Raw genomic sequence first — 21,612 nt, forward strand, 5'->3', positions numbered from 1 at the left:
ATCCACTATGTAAAACAAATGCTGGAATAGTTGTCGGTTTATTCCTGTGTGGCAATCCCTGATAAATAAGGGACTAAGCTGTAGGAAAATTAATGAATTAACAAATGAATGAATAAAAAATGAACGATTGATTGATTGATTGATTGATTGATTGATTAATTGATGAAACTTATAATTGCAATCATACTCTTACTCTGAAAAGTGTGAATGAATGAAGAAATTAATGAACAAATAAATGAATGGAATAAATTATTGATTAAATAAATTAATTATTAAAACTTCCAAATATAATATTTAATTTCTCATTAATTTGCTCAAAATGTAGCCAACACATTTATCTACTTTTCCAGGGTGACCATTTTTAATTTAATTAGATTAAAGGATTATCCATTACCTGTTTATCTTTCTATGATCATTAAATGCATTTACATTTTTTAAATAGTGCTAATAAAAATACCAGAAATGTTATATCGCAAGAAATATTGCTGTCACAGTGCTCAACAAAAATACAACATACTGTATATCCCCAGTGTCATCCTGCAGTATAGTTTCATTCTCACTCGTCTCCATCTGGAATCAATGAGAGGAGGAGATGAAACTGTGTCAGACAATGGAGGTCTGGATTTCTGTGGTCTCTTATAGGAGTGTAATGTGCTCCGGATGACAGGAAACATCTCCAGCATGATTCATAAGAGTTTTGTGTGCGAGTGTGTGTGTGTGTGTGTGATGTTGTCCAAACCACACAGATATGAAAACCAGAAACGTGTGAATTTAACAAAGACTTATTGTATACTATATAACTACAGGTTAAATACACACAGTCATCACCTATATACTATATAACTACAGGTTAAATACACACAGTCATCACCTATATACTATATAACTACAGGTTAAATACACACAGTCATCACCTATATACTATATAACTACAGGTTAAATACACACAGTCATCACCTATATACTATATAACTACAGGTTAAATACACACAGACATCACCTATATACTATATAACAACAGGTTAAATACACACAGTCATCACCTATATACTATATAACTACAGGTTAAATACACACAGTCATCACCTATATACTATATAACTACAGGTTAAATACACACAGTCATCACCTATATACTATATAACTACAGGTTAAATACACAGACATCACCTATATACTATACAACTACAGGTTAAATACACATAGATTTCACCTATATACTATATAACTACAGGTTAAATACACACAGTCATCACCTATATACTATATAACTACAGGTTAAATACACACAGTCATCACCTATATACTATATAACTACAGGTTAAATACACACAGTCATCACCTATATACTATATAACTACAGGTTAAATACACACAGTCATCACCTATATACTATATAACTACAGGTTAAATACACACAGTCATCACCTATATACTATATAACTACAGGTTAAATACACACAGACATCACCTATATACTATATAACAACAGGTTAAATACACACAGTCATCACCTATATACTATATAACTACAGGTTAAATACACACAGTCATCACCTATATACTATATAACTACAGGTTAAATACACACAGTCATCACCTATATACTATATAACTACAGGTTAAATACACAGACATCACCTATATACTATACAACTACAGGTTAAATACACATAGATTTCACCTATATACTATATAACTACAGGTTAAATACACACAGACATCACCTATAAACTAAATAACTACAGGTTAAATACACAGACATCACCTATATACTATATAACTACAGGTTAAATACACACAGTCATCACCTATATACTATATAACTACAGGTTAAATACACACAGCTATCACCTATATACTATATAACTACAGGTTAAATACACACAGACATCACCTATATACTATATAACTACAGGTTAAATACACAGACATCACCTATATACTATATAACTACAGGTTAAATACACACAGACATCACCTATATACTATATAACTACAGGTTAAATACGCACAGACATCACCTATATACTATATAACTACAGGTTAAATACACAGACATCACCTATATACTATATAACTACAGGTTAAATACACACAGACATCACCTATATACTATATAACTACAGGTTAAATACACACAAACATCACCTATATACTATATAACTACAGGTTAAATACACACAGACATCACCTATATACTATATAACAACAGGTTAAATACACACAGACATCACCTATATACTATATAACTACAGGTTAAATACACACAGACATCACCTATATACTAAATAACAGGTTAAATACACACAGACATCACCTATATACTATATAACTACAGGTTAAATACACACAAACATCACCTATATACTATATAACTACAGGTTAAATACACAAACATCACCTATATACTATATAACTACAGGTTAAATACACACAGACATCACCTATATACTATATAACTACAGGTTAAATACACAGACATCACCTATATACTATATAACTACAGGTTAAATATACACAGACATCACCTATATACTATATGAATACAGGTTAAATACACACAGTCATCACCTATATACTATATAACTACAGGTTAAATACACACAGTCATCACCTATATACTATATAACTACAGGTTAAATACACACAGACATCACCTATATACTATATAACTACAGGTTAAATATACACAAACATCACCTATATACTATATAAATACAGGTTAAATACACACAGTCATCACCTATATACTATATAACTACAGGTTAAATACACACAGTCATCACCTATATACTATATAACAACAGGTTAAATACACACAGACATAACCTATTTACTATATAACTACAGGTTAAATACACACAGTCATCACCTATATACTATATAACTACAGGTTAATTACACAGTCATCACCTATATACTATATAACTACAGGTTAAATACACACAGACATCACCTATATACTATATAACTACAGGTTAAATATACACAAACATCACCTATATACTATATAAATACAGGTTAAATACACACAGTCATCACCTATATACTATATAACTACAGGTTAAATACACACAGTCATCACCTATATACTATATAACAACAGGTTAAATACACACAGACATAACCTATTTACTATATAACTACAGGTTAAATACACACAGTCATCACCTATATACTATATAACTACAGGTTAAATACACACAGACATCACCTATATACTGTATAACTACAGGTTAAATACGCACAGTCATCACCTATATACTATATAACTACAGGTTAAATACACACAGACATCACTTATATACTATATAACTACAGGTTAAATACACACAGACATCACCTATATACTATATAACTACAGGTTAAATACGCACAGACATCACCTATATACTATATAACTACAGGTTAAATACGCACAGACATCACCTATATACTATATAACTACAGGTTAAATACGCATAGACATCACCTATATACTATATAACTACAGGTTAAATACACACAGACATCACCTATATACTATATAACTACAGGTTAAATACACACAGACATCACCTATATACTATATAACTACAGGTTAAATACACACAGACATCACTTATATACTATATAACTACAGGTTAAATACACACAGACATCACCTATATACTATATAACTACAGGTTAAATACGCACAGACATCACCTATATACTATATAACTACAGGTTAAATACACACAGACATCACCTATATACTATATAACTACAGGTTAAATACACACAGACATCACCTATATACTATATAACTACAGGTTAAATACACAGACATCACCTATATACTATACAACTACAGGTTAAATACACACAGACATCACCTATATACTATATAACTACAGGTTAAATACACACAGTCATCACCTATATACTATATAACTACAGGTTAAATACACACAGACATCACCTATATACTATACAACTACAGGTTAAATACACATAGATTTCACCTATATACTATATAACTACAGGTTAAATACACACAGACATCACCTATAAACTAAATAACTACAGGTTAAATACACAGACATCACCTATATACTATACAACTACAGGTTAAATACACATAGATTTCACCTATATACTAAATAACTACAGGTTAAATACACACAGACATCACCTATAAACTAAATAACTACAGGTTAAATACACAGACCTCACCTATATACTATACAACTACAGGTTAAATACACATAGATTTCACCTATATACTATATAACTACAGGTTAAATACACACAGACATCACCTATATACTATATAACTACAGGTTAAATACACAGACATCACCTATATACTATACAACTACAGGTTATATACTTATAGATGTCACATATAATATAAAACTAAAGGTTAAATAAAAATAGATATAATATGCACACACACACACACACACACACACACACACACACACATATTGCTTAAGAGGCTAATCAAATTGACTTTAAAATGATTTTTTTAAAATGAAAAACTTAATTAAAACTTAAGCTGTTATTCTAGTCGAAATAAAACAAATAATACCTTCTCCAAAAGAAAAACATATTATAGGAATTACTGTTAAAAATTCACGAGTCTGTTAAAGATAATTTTATGGGAAGGCTAATAATTTGGACATCTGTATATTATGTAAAAACAGACCTTTATTTTGAACGTGATTACTCTTTGCCCAACACAAATTAAATCATTTTAAGACCATAAATAAAGGTGTCAATCTAGCACACTGTATAAAAGCATGAGAGAGAGAGAGAAATGAGTCTCTGTCTGGACATTACATAAGCTGTCATTATGTGGCGTTCTTTGCTTTGGGGCTTGGGTTACATCACCGTGAACTTTGCTGTGCTGCGCTGATGTTATTTTTGGAAGCTGTGTGAAAATTGCTAATGTTGGTTATACCTGAATGGAGGAAACAAACGCCGGCTTGACTTAGCAGAGCTGAGAGAGAGAGAGAAAAAATAAAATACTAAAAATGAGGGAAGTGGGGAAAGTAAACAAGAACAAAGCCATCCGTCTTCCCGTCAGACGCTCCGGGGGAGAGAGGGAAAATGAATGCAGTTCATGTGAGGATTGTTGATGAGTTTACAGTTTTTCCTCCAGGAAGGAATGAGCGCATGCAGTCTGTAATATGAGGCTGTCGTGTAAACATCACAGGCCTTGATAATAGATCATTTCATCATGACTTCAGTCTGGATCTGCTCGCTGTTAAAGCTCCAGAACTGAATCAGGAAACTGAATCATACTTTATAACCACAGGCTGCAATAATGCCAAACACACAGGCAATCAAGATATGCGTCACAGCTCGTAAAATATGATCTGTTTGAGTCCATTAGATCATTTACAGTCAACAGCTGTGCAAACCATTTCACTTCCATATTTGACTGGGGAAAAAATGCAGGGCAGGATTTGATTATATACTGTTTATATGCATTCTGTTAGATTTACTGTCCAATATCTGTTTAAAGGAGAGAATCTTCAGCACATTTCTAATCATGATAGTTTTAATAGCTCATTTCTAATAACTGATTTATTTTCTCTTTGCCTTGATGACAGCACATAATATTAGACTAGATATTCTTCAAGACACTAGTGTTCAGCTTAAAGTGACATGTAAAGGCTTCACTAGGGTAATTAGGGTAAAGTTAGGGTAATTAGGCAAGTCATTGTATAACAGTGGTTTGTTCTGGAGACAATCCAAAACTATTATTGCTTTGGGGGGGGCTAATAATATTGACCTTAAAATGGGTTTAAAACAATTAAAACTGCTTTTATTCTTGCTGAAATAAAACTAATAAGACTTTCTTCAGATGAAAAAATATTATTGGAAATACTGTGAAAATTTCCTGAATCTGTTCAACATCATTTGGGAAATAATGAAAAAGAATAAATATTTGACAGGAGGGCAAATAATTTTGCACACAATTGTAGTTCTCATGCAACAAAAATTATAACTAAATAAAAATTTTACAATCGATAATGAAAAATGTTTAATAGAATATTAAAATTGGCATATTTAGAATGATTCTGAAAATTCAGTTTTACATTACAGCTATAAATTCTATTTGACTATATATATATTAGGCATTGGGAGGAAAACCTGAATCAAGTTTTACCTGGGTTGGAAAAGTAAAGGTTTTAAACCACAAAAATCCTCTTTCATACTGTTGCGAATAGATGCTATGCAGACAGGAGCAATTTCAAATGCAGTTTTATTATGAGAATGGTCAGACAGGCAGGGGTCAAAATACAGCATAAACAGTAGATGATCCAAGAGCGTAATCCAAAGACAGGCAAAAGTAGATCAGGCAGCAAAGAATCAAAACATGATAAACAGTCCAAAGTCAAAAACACAGAAACAAGAAACAAGGAAAAACGTAAAGACAAACACAGCTAAACAAGACTCAGCACATTCTGTGTGTTTGTGTGCTGTCAAAATAGTCCAACTGATCAGTCTTTGAGCAGCTTCAGCTGTGTAAGTGTAATCAAAGGAGACTTGGAGCAGGTGTGTGTGTGTGTGTGTGTGTGTGTTGCATGACTGGATCTTATAGACCGGGGCTGCGTCCGAAACCGCATACTTCCATACTATATAGTACGCTAAAATCAGTATGCGAGCCGAGTAGTATGTCCGAATTCTTAGAAATCGAAAATCAGTATGCGAGAAGTACCCGGACGACTTACTGCTTCCGGCGAGATTCTAGAGTGCGCATCCCATGCACGCTGCGCTATCCCATAATCCTCATGAATGGGAGTAAAACGACGCAACTGACGCAGGTAGGTCATGTGACCATGACAAAATGACGGATGTAGTACGTCCTAATTCCATTCATACTTTTCACATTCATACTGTATAGAACGTACTTTTCTAACGGCCGAGTAGTACGTTTAAATTCAAATGCAGTACCTACTGAGTAGTAGGCGGTTTCGGACGCAGCCCATATACTGGCAAAACTTGTGTTACTGGCATAAACTTGTGTTTACCAGTGATCTGTAGCTGCTAGATCGCTGGGGATCATAACACGTACTGTTCCTACAGTATATGTAGGTTTATTTTTTACGACTGTTTTATTTCGTTTTTTTTATTTACGTCTATTTTATTTATTTTTTTTATTTTTAAATTGTGAAGGAATCAGTGTTTTAGAAACTACTGAAGACAGCCAGAAGTCAGTGGTTTATTTGAACTATTTAGCCGTACATGTTTATCATTCCAACAAATTATAAACGTTTCTTAAAGCAAAATACATTCCAAAGCTGTTGTTTTTTTACCCAGACATGTTAAAAGAGCATGTTTTACAGCAGTAACCACACTACTGTGATACCCTGAACAGTTTTATCCAATGTTATCACACCATCAGAATCTGATACTGGCCCATGCCTACTATGTATTACCTATTCATATTAAAATGTAGTAATATTTCATTATATTATTGTATTGTTGTAATATAACTTGATTTGTTTTTTTATCAAGTTAAATGAAAACATCTAATTGTTTAATTATTTACATCGATAAGGTGTTATTGTGTGAGACAGATACTATTTTAAACATGGAAATGGCATGCGACTTGATTATTCATTCATTTTCTTTTCAGCTTAGTCCCTTTATTAATCTGGGGTCGCCACAGTGGAATGAACCGCCAACTTATACAGCATATTTTTACACACCGGATGCCCTTCCAGCCACAACCCATCTCAGGGAAACATCCACACACATACTCAATCACTACAAACAATTCACGTGTACCACATGTGTTTGGACTGCGGGGGAAACCGGAGCACCCGGAGGAAACACGCGTGAATGCAGGGAGAACATGCAAACTCCACACAGAAACGCCAACTGACCCAGCCGAGGCTCGAACCAGCGACCTTCTTGCTATGAGGCGACAGCACTACCTACTGCGCCACTACATGCCCGCGACTTGATTATTCATAAAAAAAATTTAAAGTCGTAACAAGGCCTGCAATCAAACAAGAAACCTGTCAAATTTACTGTAAAAACTGCTGGTTGTGGTTACCAGAATTTACCAATTATAAGTACAGGTAAAACCAATAAATATATACATTTTTAATTAATTAATTTAATTTAATAAATTTATACAGTGTTAGTACACCAATGTATTGAAATACTAAAATTAACTACTGTATGCACAGTATATCAACAAAAACTAAAAACAACCATAGTCATGAATTTACAGCTAATTTACAGTTATCCACTGTATATATTAAGCAGACTTACTGTTAACCAGGTTTTTAGTGTACAGAATGTAACTTTTTTTCCCTTTCCCACACTGAAATAAAGTTTCAATGGATTTACTAAACTTTTTAAAGTGCAAACAATTTATTAATTTATATGAGATGAATTTAAGCAAATAAAGTTGAACATTATTCAGTTGAATTTCTTTGTTTAAATTCAGCCCAAATTGTTTGCAACCACTTAAATCCAATGAATAATTTATTCAGTGCAGTTTTAAAATCACTGCAAGTGTGGAATAACATGCACAGGTGAATTGTGCATAATAATGAGCGTGCATTATAATTCTGCATGTTATTATCAGTCATTATTTCCATAGCGACGGCTCTGGGTTGTTGTTCTTCAGCAGATGCGCCGCAGCTGGAATCTCTGGTGACTCATTGGCTGCATCGCTCTGAAGTTCCAGCCTCTCTGCTGCCATGGCAACGGCAGAGTGTTTGGCAGCAGAGATGGGATGAATGCAGGATGAGGGAGAGAAGCAGCCAAGACAGAGAGAGAGAGAGAGAGAGAGAGAGAGAGAGAGAGAGAGAGAGAGAGAGATTTATGTGTGTTAATATGTTAAACACTCTGGTATGAAATGTTCACATGCTCTTATTTGGGTAACACTTTGAAATAATGGTCCATTAGTTAATGTTAGTTAATATACTTACTAACATGATCAAATTTGAAATGCTTATATTATGGTACTTATTCATCTTTGTTGTTGTTGGTTAATGTTAATTAAATGATATAACATTAGTTCATATTAACTCAGTGCATTAACTAATTTGGATCAGTTTGGATTTTAATAATGCATTAATTAATGATTAATAAATGATTTACAAGATTGTTTATTCTCAGTTTATCTTAATTAAACATTGCAACAGTCAGAAACTTTGTCTTCAGTGAGGACTCAGAGAAACTTGTTGATGCTTTTATCAGCAGCAGGGTGGATTACTGTAATGGACTCCTCATTGGCCTTCCTAGAAACACAGTTATTCAGTTGAAGCTCATCCAGAACGCTGCGGCCAGGACTCTGACCAGAAGCAGGAAATCAGAGCACATCACACCTGTCCTCAGGTCTCTACACTGGCTCCCAGTTACATTCAGAATAGATTTTACAGTATTATTACTGCCCTATAAAGCACTAAATGGCCAAGGAGCTCAATACATTACAGATTTGCTGACTGAATACAAACCCAACAGACCACACAGATCTTTAGGATCACATAAACTAGAAACTCCAAGAGTTCAGTCAGAGCAGGGTGAATCCGCCTTCAGCTACTAACAGCCCCCTCTGAGACTATTAATAAAATGTATTATTATTATTATTATTATTATTATCATATATTATTAATTTAATATGACAATATATTACATATTTTATACAGATCTAAAATATTTAGCTATGATGTATATAATATAGCAAACTAATTAAATAAATAATCTGATCCTGCGATGTGATACTTTGCGACATCGAAGCTTAAACGATATATTGTTCAATCCTACTGTGTATGGTGCTTTCTTATAATCAAACAAAATGAAGCCTTTCCACATTTGCGTGTTTCTCAGCAGTGAAGTGGTCATAGTTGGTGAAGTCAGAGCGCAGTGAATGGGAGAGTACAACAAATCCTTTATTTTACAATCCTATTAGCTGAAATAATGACACAAAAACTCCAGGATCCAGGACTTTCAGTGGAGGAAAACAGTAGTAACGGCAGCCAGAAGAGAGAATCATGTCAGATTTACTGTCCTGCCCCCGTACACAATGCATTACACACACCTCATACAAGTGGTCATTCCTTTTACAATATGCCAGGATGATATAATACACACATAAATATATTTAAATGTTCACACGTTATTGAAAAAATTAAATTAAAAAAAAATAAATCACAGATTTAAGATGCTGATGACCCCTAAATGTGTCATGAAAAGGTGAAATTTGGTGTTAAACTTTCTCTATTATAAGAGAGAGACTCTGCACGCTCGCAGTATTTGGCGTAAATCCACCGTAACTATTATGCAGAGACAGAAATGAGGCTGTTGGCGGGACACCAGGTCTCGGAGAACAAAGATGTGTGTGCTTCTAACGCCGACAACTGGGATTTCTTGGCAAAGCATACGTTTTCCCATCAACCTTTGCCTTGGAAGCGCGCCACTCCAGTTTCCAGACCTGCAAAGAGGATTAGAGAGAGAGAGAGTCAGACAGAAAAACAGAGCATGATTCAATCTCCAGCTACAACTCTTTAACCAAAAATGCACCTCACTAAAAAACCAGGGTGAAAGTTCCTGGCCTTTTTGAATATATTTATTATGTGTTATTATTTGTGTTTATTGCTGATTATTGGGTTCATAATTTGATTTGCTGTTGTATGCTTATTATTGTGCTGTTATTAATGGATACTCCATCAGCTGTTTTAGTTTCTGTCAGCTTTGTGTTTTTGACTGTTTGACGCCGTCTTTTGTCTGAACATTATCTAAGTTAGTGTATACTCCATCAGCTGTTTTAGTTTCTGTTGTGTTTTTGACTGTTTGTCTCCATCTAGTGTCTGAATAATGTGCAGGTTAGTGTATACTCCATCAGCTGTTTTCATTCTGTCAGCTTTGACTGTTTGTCTCCATCTAGTGTCTGAATAGTGCGCAGGTTAGTGTATACTCCATCAGCTGTTTTTAAATTACAGTACAAACAAATGGGTGCCTGTAACGTTTGTCTTGTTTTACAGAATTATATATATATATATATATATATATATATATATATATATATATATATATATACACATAATTTCTATACAAATATTGGTTAAAAATACTAAAAGCCGTATTAAAGTAACTTTTCAACTGTCGACTTTTGATACTGGAAATCTAACTCTATATTTTTATCTCTATTTTAATATACTGTTTGGGCGAGGCAGTGGTGCAGTAGGTAGTGCTGTCAACTCACAGCAAGAAGGTTGCTGGGTCCGTGGTTCGAGCCTCGGCTCAGTTGGCGTTTCTGTGTGGAGTTTGCATATTCTCCCTGCCTTCGTGTGGGTTTCCTCCGGGTGCTCCGGTTTCCCCCACAGTCCAAACACATGCAGTACAGGTGAACTGGGTAGGCTAAATTGTCCGTAGTGTATGAGTGTGTGTGTGAATGTGTTTGTGGATGTTTCCCAGAGACGGGTTGCGGCTGGTAGGGCACCCGCTGTGTAAAAACTTGCTGGATAAGTTGGCGGTTCATTCCGCTGGGGTGACCCCAAGCCGACTAAGCCGACAAGAAAATGAATGAATGAATAATATACTATTTTTATTATTTTATTGTTATACAAAATAGATTTAGTATAGTGAGTTTGTAGGAAAAATACCCTGAAGTGAATGAGTTAAAAACGCAACTCTTCTTATACACTTTAAAAATAAAGTCAACAGCATGCAACAAATGCAGCCGCATGTCATCAGGGCCCAGATTTGTGCGAGAGACATCCTTTGCATTGATCTTTGCTTCAGCCTGTTGTACATCTCTTCTCCAGCGCTGTGTGTTTGTGTGCTGATTACTCTGAGAGAAATATTTATTTCTGTGCCGCCCTTCAGCAGCGTTCAATCAAGGTGATGTGGAGATTTACTGCATGCACACTCAGCAGGCGTGCGGAAATCCAGTGCATGCTTTTCAATCACATTAAATCAAAGGCTTTCCAGCTTGTGAGCGGCTAAATAGCACGCCTCGTGCATTCAGACAAGAACCAAAAGCGTGGCAACACGGGCTGCGCTATGTTCCCTGTGAATCGGCCTCCGTATTTCACCATGCGGGAGGCCCGCTGACATGAAAAGGGAATGCGACCAAAACATTGTAAACAGGAAGTGGTTAGTCACACAGGCTATCCAGATAAGGCCATGGTCGTCATGGTTACACCTTCCTGTGTGGCAAGCCAACCAATCAGAGACCAGACTCTCACTGGGCAAGAGGTAATGTTCACAACATTAGCAGAACATGCAATTACATCACTGATTAAGTTGATCTGCGTGTACGTGCGGCTCAGATTCTGCCTCTGTGTGAATGCAGAACATCAGTTAATAGAAGCGCTCGCTCAGATTAAGCTGTTCACATTAGGGTTATTTTTTAATAATTCGCCATTCGGCACACAGCACGCACCTTTCCTGTGGACCAGAAGATTAAATTGAGAACGCTTAATTGGAAAATGTGCTGTTTAAATATTAAACGGCTTCAACACATCAAAGCGTGCTGTACAAAGCTTTTTGTTTAATTATTAAAGTGTGTGTGTGTGTGTGTGTTTGTGTGTGTGCGTGTGTGTGTGTGTGTGTGTGTGTGTGTGTGTGTGTGTGTGTGTGTGTGTGTGTGTGTGTGTGTGTGTGTGTCTGTGTGTGTGTGTGTGTGTGTGTGTGTGTGTGTGTGTGTGTGTGTGACACAGAGCAGGGTCTGTAAGCTTCACTTCCTGAGCCCAAGTTCAACCTTCAAAGTCAAATCATTCACAAAATGTCTGCTGTCAGCTCCAGCATGACCAAAATACTATAGTAAAAAATACTATAGTAAAAAATACTAAATAAAATACAAAAATAAAATACTAACGTAAATACTATATACGTAAATACTTGATTTAATCTGCTGTTGCAATTCTACGGATGCTATGGTAACACGAAAACTATAGTAATATAAACAAAGTAGTTTTCTCCAACTATGTGCTACAATACACCAGTTTACTGTAGTAAAAACTAAAGTATACTACAAAATTATCACAGTTTATCAGTTCACTAAAGTTAATACTACATTCCGTTGTTGTGGGTTATATACAGTGCTCAGCATATATGAGTTCACCCCTCACTAATCTCTCTTTTAAACTCATATTCTTAATAGGAAGCTCTACAATATTATATTTGTGCATGTACATTAGATTAGTCAGTACTGAAGCCAAATCTGGAGCTCATCTAACAAAATAGCTTACAATAACACTCCAAAAACCAGTACAGCCACATTTATATGTTAGAGAAAAATATTAAATACAAATAAAAAAAAGAAGAAAATCAAGAGAAGAAAAAAGGTTGAAAAAATGTAGTTTTTTTTTGTAGCTTTTTTGTAGCTTAATTTTTTTCAATATTTTGCTTGAGTTTAATAGTATTATCTTTTAATTTCTGAATATGTTTGGTGATTAAAATATGATTTTAATAAATATATCTTTTTATTAAATCTGTTTTGTTTAAATGCACCAAAATACAGTGACTATATTCACTGAGAAATGGAGGAAAATGTTCATTTTCAAAATAGGCTGTACTGAATGCTGAGCACTGTACAATATGAAACACTTTACTATAGTATGGTTTAAAAACACTATAGTGTTTACTGTAAATTACTATAGTACTTTTGCATATGAAAAATGAGTACGGATGGCGTCTACAAAGGATATCAATAAAATATCATTTTTTAAAATTATTTTATTTTTTAGGCTTTGTTTAAATGCCATAACATGAAAACGTACTACAGTAATTTAATGTACATGACACAAAGTTTGTGAGGCGTACTATAGTAAAATACTTGAATTAAGCTGTCAACAACTATTGTAATTAATCTGTTGTGGTAATTCTACAGTTGCTAGGGTAACATAACAACTATAGTAATTGAAGTTGCAGTGATTCTATAGTTGCTATGGTAACACAACTATAATAATTAATCTGTTGTGGTGATTCTGCAGTTGCTATGGTAGCACATCAACAATAGTAATTAATTTGTCGTGGGGATTCAACAGCTGCTATGGTAACACAACAACTATGGTATTTAATCTGTCAAGGTGATTCTATAGTTGCTATGGTAACATCCATTATAGTAATTGATCTGTCGCTGTGGTTCTACAGTTGCTATGGTAACACAACCACTATAGTAATTGATCTGTTGTGGTGATTCTACAGTTGCTATGGTAACACATCTACTATAGTAATTGATCTGTCGTGGTGATTCAGCAGTTGATATGATAACACATCCATTAAAGTAATTAATCTGTCGTGGTGATTCTACAGTTGCTATGGTAACACATCTACTATAGTAATTGATCTGTCGTGGTGATTCATTAGTTGCTATGGTAACACATCCACCATAGTAATTCATCTGTCGTGGTGTATGTACAGTTGCTAGCGTAACACAACAACTACAGTAATATAAACAAATGACCCAATACTGTAGTTTTCTATTATACTACTATATGACATGCTATATTAAACCACGATACACCTCAGATTACTGTAGTAAAAAGTAAACTACGATATTTATTAGTTTATTAGTTAAATAGTTAATATTCAATTCAATTTAATAATACTACACTAGGACTAAATAACAATGAGTTGACAATATACAATATAATGGACTTCAGTACAGTTCAACAACACTATAGTATTTACGATAAATGATATGTAGGCTTGTTATCTTGGAGTCTGGCCAGAGTTACATTAAGCTCAAATCCCCCAATCCAGGCGTGTTTTGTCTGAGTTTTCCGATGGCTGAGATCATCTATATTGTCTTTCTCAGTGTCGAAGCCAATCTCTGCAGTCTGGATGAGTTCAGCTCCTCCCATGTGACTCAGTTAAAGCAGGACACACTCGCTCATTCTGTCAGAGGAAAAGATCCGTCTGGCCCACAATTCCCGGAAAACCTCAGAAGGGGCTTATTAAAGCCTGTGCAACGCTGAATTGGATTTCTGCTCTCTTTTCCTTTTGCTGATGTAGTACCTGTGGGGGAAAAAAACTAACAACATTGGACACTAGTAATTTTAATGATTTAGAATCTTAAATAATCACATGACATGTTTATTTGGAGTGGATTAATACAATGCAATATGCCTTTCTTTCTTTAGAGTTTTAGTCTTCTTTATCATCAAATATCTCAAAACTCTTAAATCAAGAAGCATTTTCTAGACAAGCCAAAATTATTCTGTTTTCCAGAAATAATTGGCCAAAATGAAATTAGTTTTTCCTTAAAACAAGCAAAACAATCTGATTATTTAGCTTGTTTTAAGGAAATACGCACTTCATTTAGGCTAATTATTGCTGAAAATACACTGTGTTTTGCTCGTTTATAAAATTCTTCTTGATTTAGGAGTTTTTAGACTATTTGGAAATGTTATGAGTTTTAGTATTGACCGAATGGGATCCCGGTGCCAATTTTAATATTGTTATGAGTCATTAATATATATATATATATATATATATATATATGTTTGTCTTTACCTACAGCGGTACAAGCTGAATATGTCAATAATATTAAATATTAATGACGCTCCTAAAAAAAATCTGACTGCATAATGACACTTTGAATAAGACATTTAAATGACAAATACAGTTTAAAAAGTGACCAGAAAAATATCCATGACTGAATTATGATCTTTATTATATACAGTCATGTTTATGACAGATCTATGACAAGTTTTGCTGTGTTGGTAATGCCATGACAAAGACAAAAACAGATTGAGATGTATTTATGTCTTGTTGTCATAACAAATATGTCATCTTTCCATTTAAAATGATATCACTGTGCTACCCTGCTGAAAAATCCAGCTTAAACCAGCCTAGGCTGGTTGGCTGGTTTTAGCTGGTTGACCAGGCTGGTTTTAGAGGGGTTTTGGCCACTTCCAGGCTGGTTTCCAGCCATTTTCAGCCTGGTCTTAGCTGGTCAGGCTGGGAGATGACCAGCTAAAACCAGCTTGACCAGCCTAGCCAAGCTGGGATTCCAGCCAAAACCAGCTATATCCAGCTTAACCTGGCTGGTCAAGCTGGTTTTATTTGGATTTGGCTGGTCATTTTCCAGCCTGACCAGCTAAGACCAGGCTGAAAATGGCTGGAAACCAGCCTGGAAATGGACAAACCCCCTCTAAAACCAGGCTGGTCAACCAGCCAACCAGCCTAGCCTGGTTTAACCTGTATTTTTCAGCAGGGTAATGACACTTAATAACGGTCATAAGCATACATTCTCATTCATGACATGATTATAAAGCCTTCCTGACCATCTTGAAGTAAACACCCCTTTAACTAAAATACTACCAAATGTCTATATTTTATTGTTTAGTTTTTGATGGCATCAACAATAGTTTGACCTACAGTAGTAAACTGTGTCACTCCTCCATCAAATCCCTGTTCTAGTAAACCACACGCCTGCTGCTCGTCTACACGCAATATCCCTGTAAAGTAGATTGTGCAACATAGAGCGGATTCACAAGACGCCAGAAATAAAATCAAGGTAACTAGGGGTGAGTTTCTCCAGACGGGGCCGAAGGTGAGGGACGTTCCAATCCTACTAAACCAGCTTAACTAATAGCCTTAAGAGGAGGGGAGGGCTTACCTAGAAAACAGGTTGGCATGACAACAAGGGAAAGCCTGCGTAAAGGTCTGAGCCGAGAGAGAAAATGCCAGTAAGCAACATGTGCTCTAATCTGGCGTGTTAGTCACTGGAGAGGATTACGTCTGACTGTGGCGAGCGCAGAAAGTGTTTATGCTGCACTTTGAAGCCATAATAACACAGAACAATGTGTTCCATTATAAAGCAGAAATGGCTAACATTGTTTAGTGTGCAGTCGTACACATTCCCCGCTGCTGCTGCTGACTATGCGGAACTGAAACGCATGTCGTAATGCATGAGCTTAATAATGTTAGGCGTTCAGAAAAGTGTTGCATCACATTGTGAAACCCGTGCTGCAGTTTGCATGTACAGTATTGATGGCGGTCAGGAAGGGGTGTGGGGTGAAACTGTGAGATAAGATGAAAGCAACACATCAAGTGAATCTCTATTACATTAGCTATGTTTACTTTCACGGTAACACTTTACAATAAGGTTCATTAGTTAATGCATTTACTAACATAAGCTAATTATGAACAACACATGTACAGCATTTATTAATCCTAATTGAACATTTACTAATGCATTATTAACATTTAAGTCCATGCTTGTAACATTAGTTAATGCACCATGAGTTAACATGAACTAACAATGAACTATTGTATTTTCATTAACTAATGTTAACTAACATGAACAAATACAGCAGTAAATGTATTGTTCATTGTTTGTTCATGTTAGTAAATGCATTAATTAACATTAACTAATGCAGGGGTTCCCAAACTTTTCAGCCCGCGACCCCCAAAATAACAATGCAAGTGACTCGCGACCCCCAATATCCTCTGAGGTGGTTATAAATACAGAAACCTTGCATGCAATGACGCAGACACACCAATTAAACTTGTGTCAGTGCTTTAAATGTGCCAGAAAGTATAACCTGATGTTATAAAATCAAAATGCATCTGACGCTATTGCTGCCTTTAATATAATGTAATTACCCCAGGGGTCGCAATTCAATAGAACTAGTAACTATAAGCTACTATAGTAACTATATAATATATAGTAACTATTAACGACTATTTTTATTTTCAGTATAGTTATGGATAAAATATGTTAATTCTTATGGTTTAATAAAAATAAATAGATTTTTGGAAATCACCAGGCGACCCCCCTTCATTGCCCCGCGACCCCTCGGGGGGTCCCGACCCCCACTTTGAGAACCACTGAACTAATGAACCTTATTGTAAAGTGTGACCACTTTCACTTATGTACATTTTGGATTATTGCATTAAAAAATGTGCAATGGAAACACAAAGATGTGCTATGTTTTGAAAATGTGCTTAAAAACATGAGTTGAGCTGTGTCTCATTTCAGAGGCTGCATCCTCCAAAGAGTGCAGACTTTAACGGTGAGTCCTTCGAAGTCCACACAGGCCGAACGAGCGTTTTATAATCAGACGCTCTAGCCTACAGAGGACAGATCTCGTAACCTAGCAACCGTAATAGCTGCCGTTAATAAGTGGTAATGAAATTGTGATTACTTTTTTTTTCCGAAGTGATTTTAAAACCTATTGTAAGCGATTTAAAGGTTTACAGAAGCTAGAAATGTATTTCCTTTGATCCATACATGTACACTCAAACATGTAAACTGTCTATAAAATCACTTTTTCGTAGGATTTGTCATACTCATTTTGTTTTTTAACATGCGTCTTCATATCCATGTAAAATAAAGCTAATTCATACATTTAAACCGGGGGTTTCTTTTAAAAGCGTGCAATGAATCTTGGGTCGTTCGAAGGATCCACCGGTTGTATCCTTTATTACCTGGGAAGCGAAGAACGCATTTGGAGGCTGGGTTTGAAGGAGCCTTCGAATTTTTTTGAAATGACACAGCCTTCGTCGCGCCTCTGACTCAGCGCACTTCAAATGCATCCTTCTGAGGGTGCAGCCTCTGAAACGAGACACAGCTTTGGATACATCTTTATATATGATAAGAAAAAATTTGCATAAACTACCATGGAAAAACACATTTAGTGAATAAACTGATGTGGTTTAGTTTTTGCCAGATGATTTGACATATAAATGTTTGTGTGAGGGTCTTTGAGTCTTTAATGTTGGTCTGCAGCCCTCCATGTCTCCAGCTTTACATTGTAAAACATCTGAAATGTTGTTGTGCTGATTTTAAAAGGCTTCAGTCCTCCGTCAGTCCGTCATCACAGTGCTTCAGTATTCTTCTTCTATTATTCCCTCCAGAACTGTCTTGAGCATCAGTCTGCGCTCCCGTCTCAAGCCTCCAAAAGCCACCGGGTTCATTGCGTTTGGTCTTCGTCTTCTGAGGCGCAGCTCATTTATTAGAGGAGAACAAACACCACAGTGGAGAATCCCAACAGTGCAGCAAACTACAGGTGGAAACGTTGCTTTATTCACAAATTATATCTCATCACACCTATTTTTATCATCACAATGCATTAAAACAATGACTTTTTGGATGCACACTGCAATTTATTCTGTAAATGCATTTCCAGCTTAGTTTATGCACATTTTTTGTGTGCATTTTTAATGCGATATTTCTAAATGCACATAAAAAATAGTGGATGTAAACATCTTTGTTCCCAAAAGTATTCAGAATATGTTGTTTTGTGATCAACAGAAGAAATCTATTCATTCTAGAAGCACTTGAGGGTGAGTAAATGATGAGGAAATGTTCGTTTTTGGTCAACGATCTTGGTTTTATGGTAATGGAGATTATGCTTGATGTGTTGCTTTCATCTCAAACTAGTTTTGGTTTGAACACACTCCTCCTTCCTGACCACCTGCCATAAATTCTGCTGTCAAAACAGCAATGCAAAAAAGCCGTAATGATCATGTTTCTGGGCTGCACCCAACGTGCACTCGCTGTCAGCGTGTTTTCTGGCTTTGCAGCGACTCGTCCAGCAGAGCATGTTCACAGATCTCTGGCCGTCTGCCAGTAGGGTTGGTTTGTTTTTCCACGGATGGGTGAGGTACGTGCCTAACTCTCTTACTTCCTCATGAGTGCCTGCAAAAACAAGTCCCACTCGGTGCCTGCGGCTCCCGAATCGCCTCGCCCGAGAAAATCAGCTTTGTGTGCTGATCGGAAAGACATTCAGGCAGACGGAAAAACTGCGTATCGCTTTAATTCTTACTGTGTTGACACAATTCCCTATTTCATTAATAAAAACATTTCCAATCTACATTTTTGCACATGTATTATTCTATTGTAAATTTGGAAATAAAACAAGATGATTGGTGTAACCGTTTAAAGGGATAGATCACCTAATAAAGGAATATTTCTGTACTGTTTACTCACACTCAAATGATTTATAACTTTGAACTCAAAACAAGATATTCTGAAGAATGCTGAATGAAAATATGCCATGGTTGGAGGCAAAAATACCAATGATTCTCTTCCAAAACTGTTGAACAGAAGACAGAAAGGCTCAAACAGGTTTGGAACAGATGTAAATGATGACAGAATTTATTTTTGTGTGCGCTACCTCTTTAACAGTTAATAAAATGGTAGGGATTCTTAAATAAATGGATCAGTATTATTATTATATATCAATTGACTGCCAATTTAAGAGTGAAAATCCATTTACAAGATATTTTAAGTCCAACTGCTGTGTTCCCAAATGTTAAAACACTTTCATTTTGCTGCACACTATGACCCACATGTATCCGAGGTGAAGTGATTGCCTAACTCGCTTTCAGTCATGAGTCACATATAAACGGATGACAAAAAAAAGAATTTGGAAATGCAGAACCACGTGGTCTAGACTCGTTGTCTTCGCTGTGGGACTTTCCATAATTTTGCCTGCCATCATGAATCACATGCTCTTCTTGGCAGGCTTGAATCAGGCTTTGAGGCTGAACGAAGTCCAGTTCTGATGAATAATCTACCAGTGCAGATATTCCAGACGCAAAACGGCTCCCAAGTGCACTACTGCTGGAATGATTAAAAACTCCATCGAAAGCTGCTGTAATTTCTCTAAACCGCGTCCGAGTCGAAGCCTTATTGCAGCAGTTGTGTTGTTTTATGTGTTTGGGGTTATGGAAGAGTTAAAGGGATGCGGTGGTGCGTGACGTTGCGTTGGCAGCAGCGCTGGAATGTGGAACTCAGAGGGTTCTAAGATCACATTTACACACAGCCCTCAGTAGTGCACTTTAAGCAGCTTTGGTAAATGGGTCAATACTGTTTTGCAGGTCCTGTGAACTGCGGAGCCTTAAAAAGTGATTAAACTTGATTTTTTTAAACAATAACATTAAATCTAAATAAAGATCTGAGGTTAGATATTGCTCAGCAAGGGATTTACAGATGACTGCAGATAATGGGAATACCTCATGTAAAAATGAAAACTCCTGTCATCATTTACTCTGCCTTCTTTCCCACTTTTATTTGTTGTTGATCACAGGAGAAGATATTTTGGAGCATGCTGTAAACCTCTAACTATTGACTTCCATATTTGTTTATTCCTACTATGGAAATCAATGGTTTCAGGTTTTCAGCTTACTTCAAAATATAATATTTGGTGTTTGGAAACTCATAAAGGTTTTGGTTCACTTTACTGTGAACTGTACTTCTGATGTTAGCCTATTCAACATTTTTATACGAGTATATAAAATATATTAAACCCGTTTCAGACATGGATGTGATGTATGGGAGTGACAAATCAAGTAATACCTGAAAACACAAATCCTTTTTAAAGTACTTGTGCAGTTGATTCACATGATTTTTGTAATCGGATGATATTGGAAGAACTTTAAAATTAACCATCCACTTTAAAACTCGTGAGGGAAAATCCTGAGATCAATAACCCATTCAACAATTCTGTCACAGATTTAATTTTGGGCTGTAAATCGTTTAAACTTAAGTAATCTAACGCGCAAATTACGTTTATATTCATCGCACAGCAACTCGGTGGAAAAAGCACACTTTCTGAGGTATTTTCCACCTTTTTGGTCGATGTTTTTGATGTCTCTTCAGTTCAGCCTCGTCGAATGACGACTGCAAAAATTACGCTCTCATTCAGCGTG

The 21,612-nt window shown here is 35.6% G+C and overlaps 1 protein-coding gene and 1 non-coding gene across 8 annotated transcripts in view; one reads left to right on the plus strand and one right to left on the minus strand.

Moving 5' to 3' along the window:
• Nucleotides 1–21,612, minus strand: part of tomm20b (translocase of outer mitochondrial membrane 20b) — a 575,852-nt gene that overhangs the window by 59,130 nt on the left and 495,110 nt on the right. The gene's annotated exons all lie outside the window — the stretch shown is intronic.
• The window catches only part of LOC137496742 (uncharacterized), a 73,579-nt gene that overhangs the window by 21,484 nt on the left and 30,483 nt on the right, over nt 1–21,612 (plus strand). For 4 of the 6 annotated variants that reach the window (XR_015502962.1, XR_015502963.1, XR_015502965.1 and 1 more), the window contains exon 3: nt 18,814–18,965. This is a non-coding gene — a transcript (uncharacterized LOC137496742). Of the gene's footprint in view, nt 1–17,935; nt 17,970–18,813; nt 18,966–19,210; nt 19,243–19,339; nt 19,875–21,612 lie in introns of those variants that run through there. The other 2 variants (XR_015502966.1, XR_015502967.1) reach the window with 2 other exon arrangements.

The sequence above is a fragment of the Danio rerio genome, chromosome 11 (assembly GCF_052040795.2).
Source record: "Danio rerio strain M-AB ecotype USA chromosome 11, GRCz13ab, whole genome shotgun sequence".
Taxonomy (NCBI): Eukaryota; Metazoa; Chordata; class Actinopteri; order Cypriniformes; family Danionidae; genus Danio; species Danio rerio.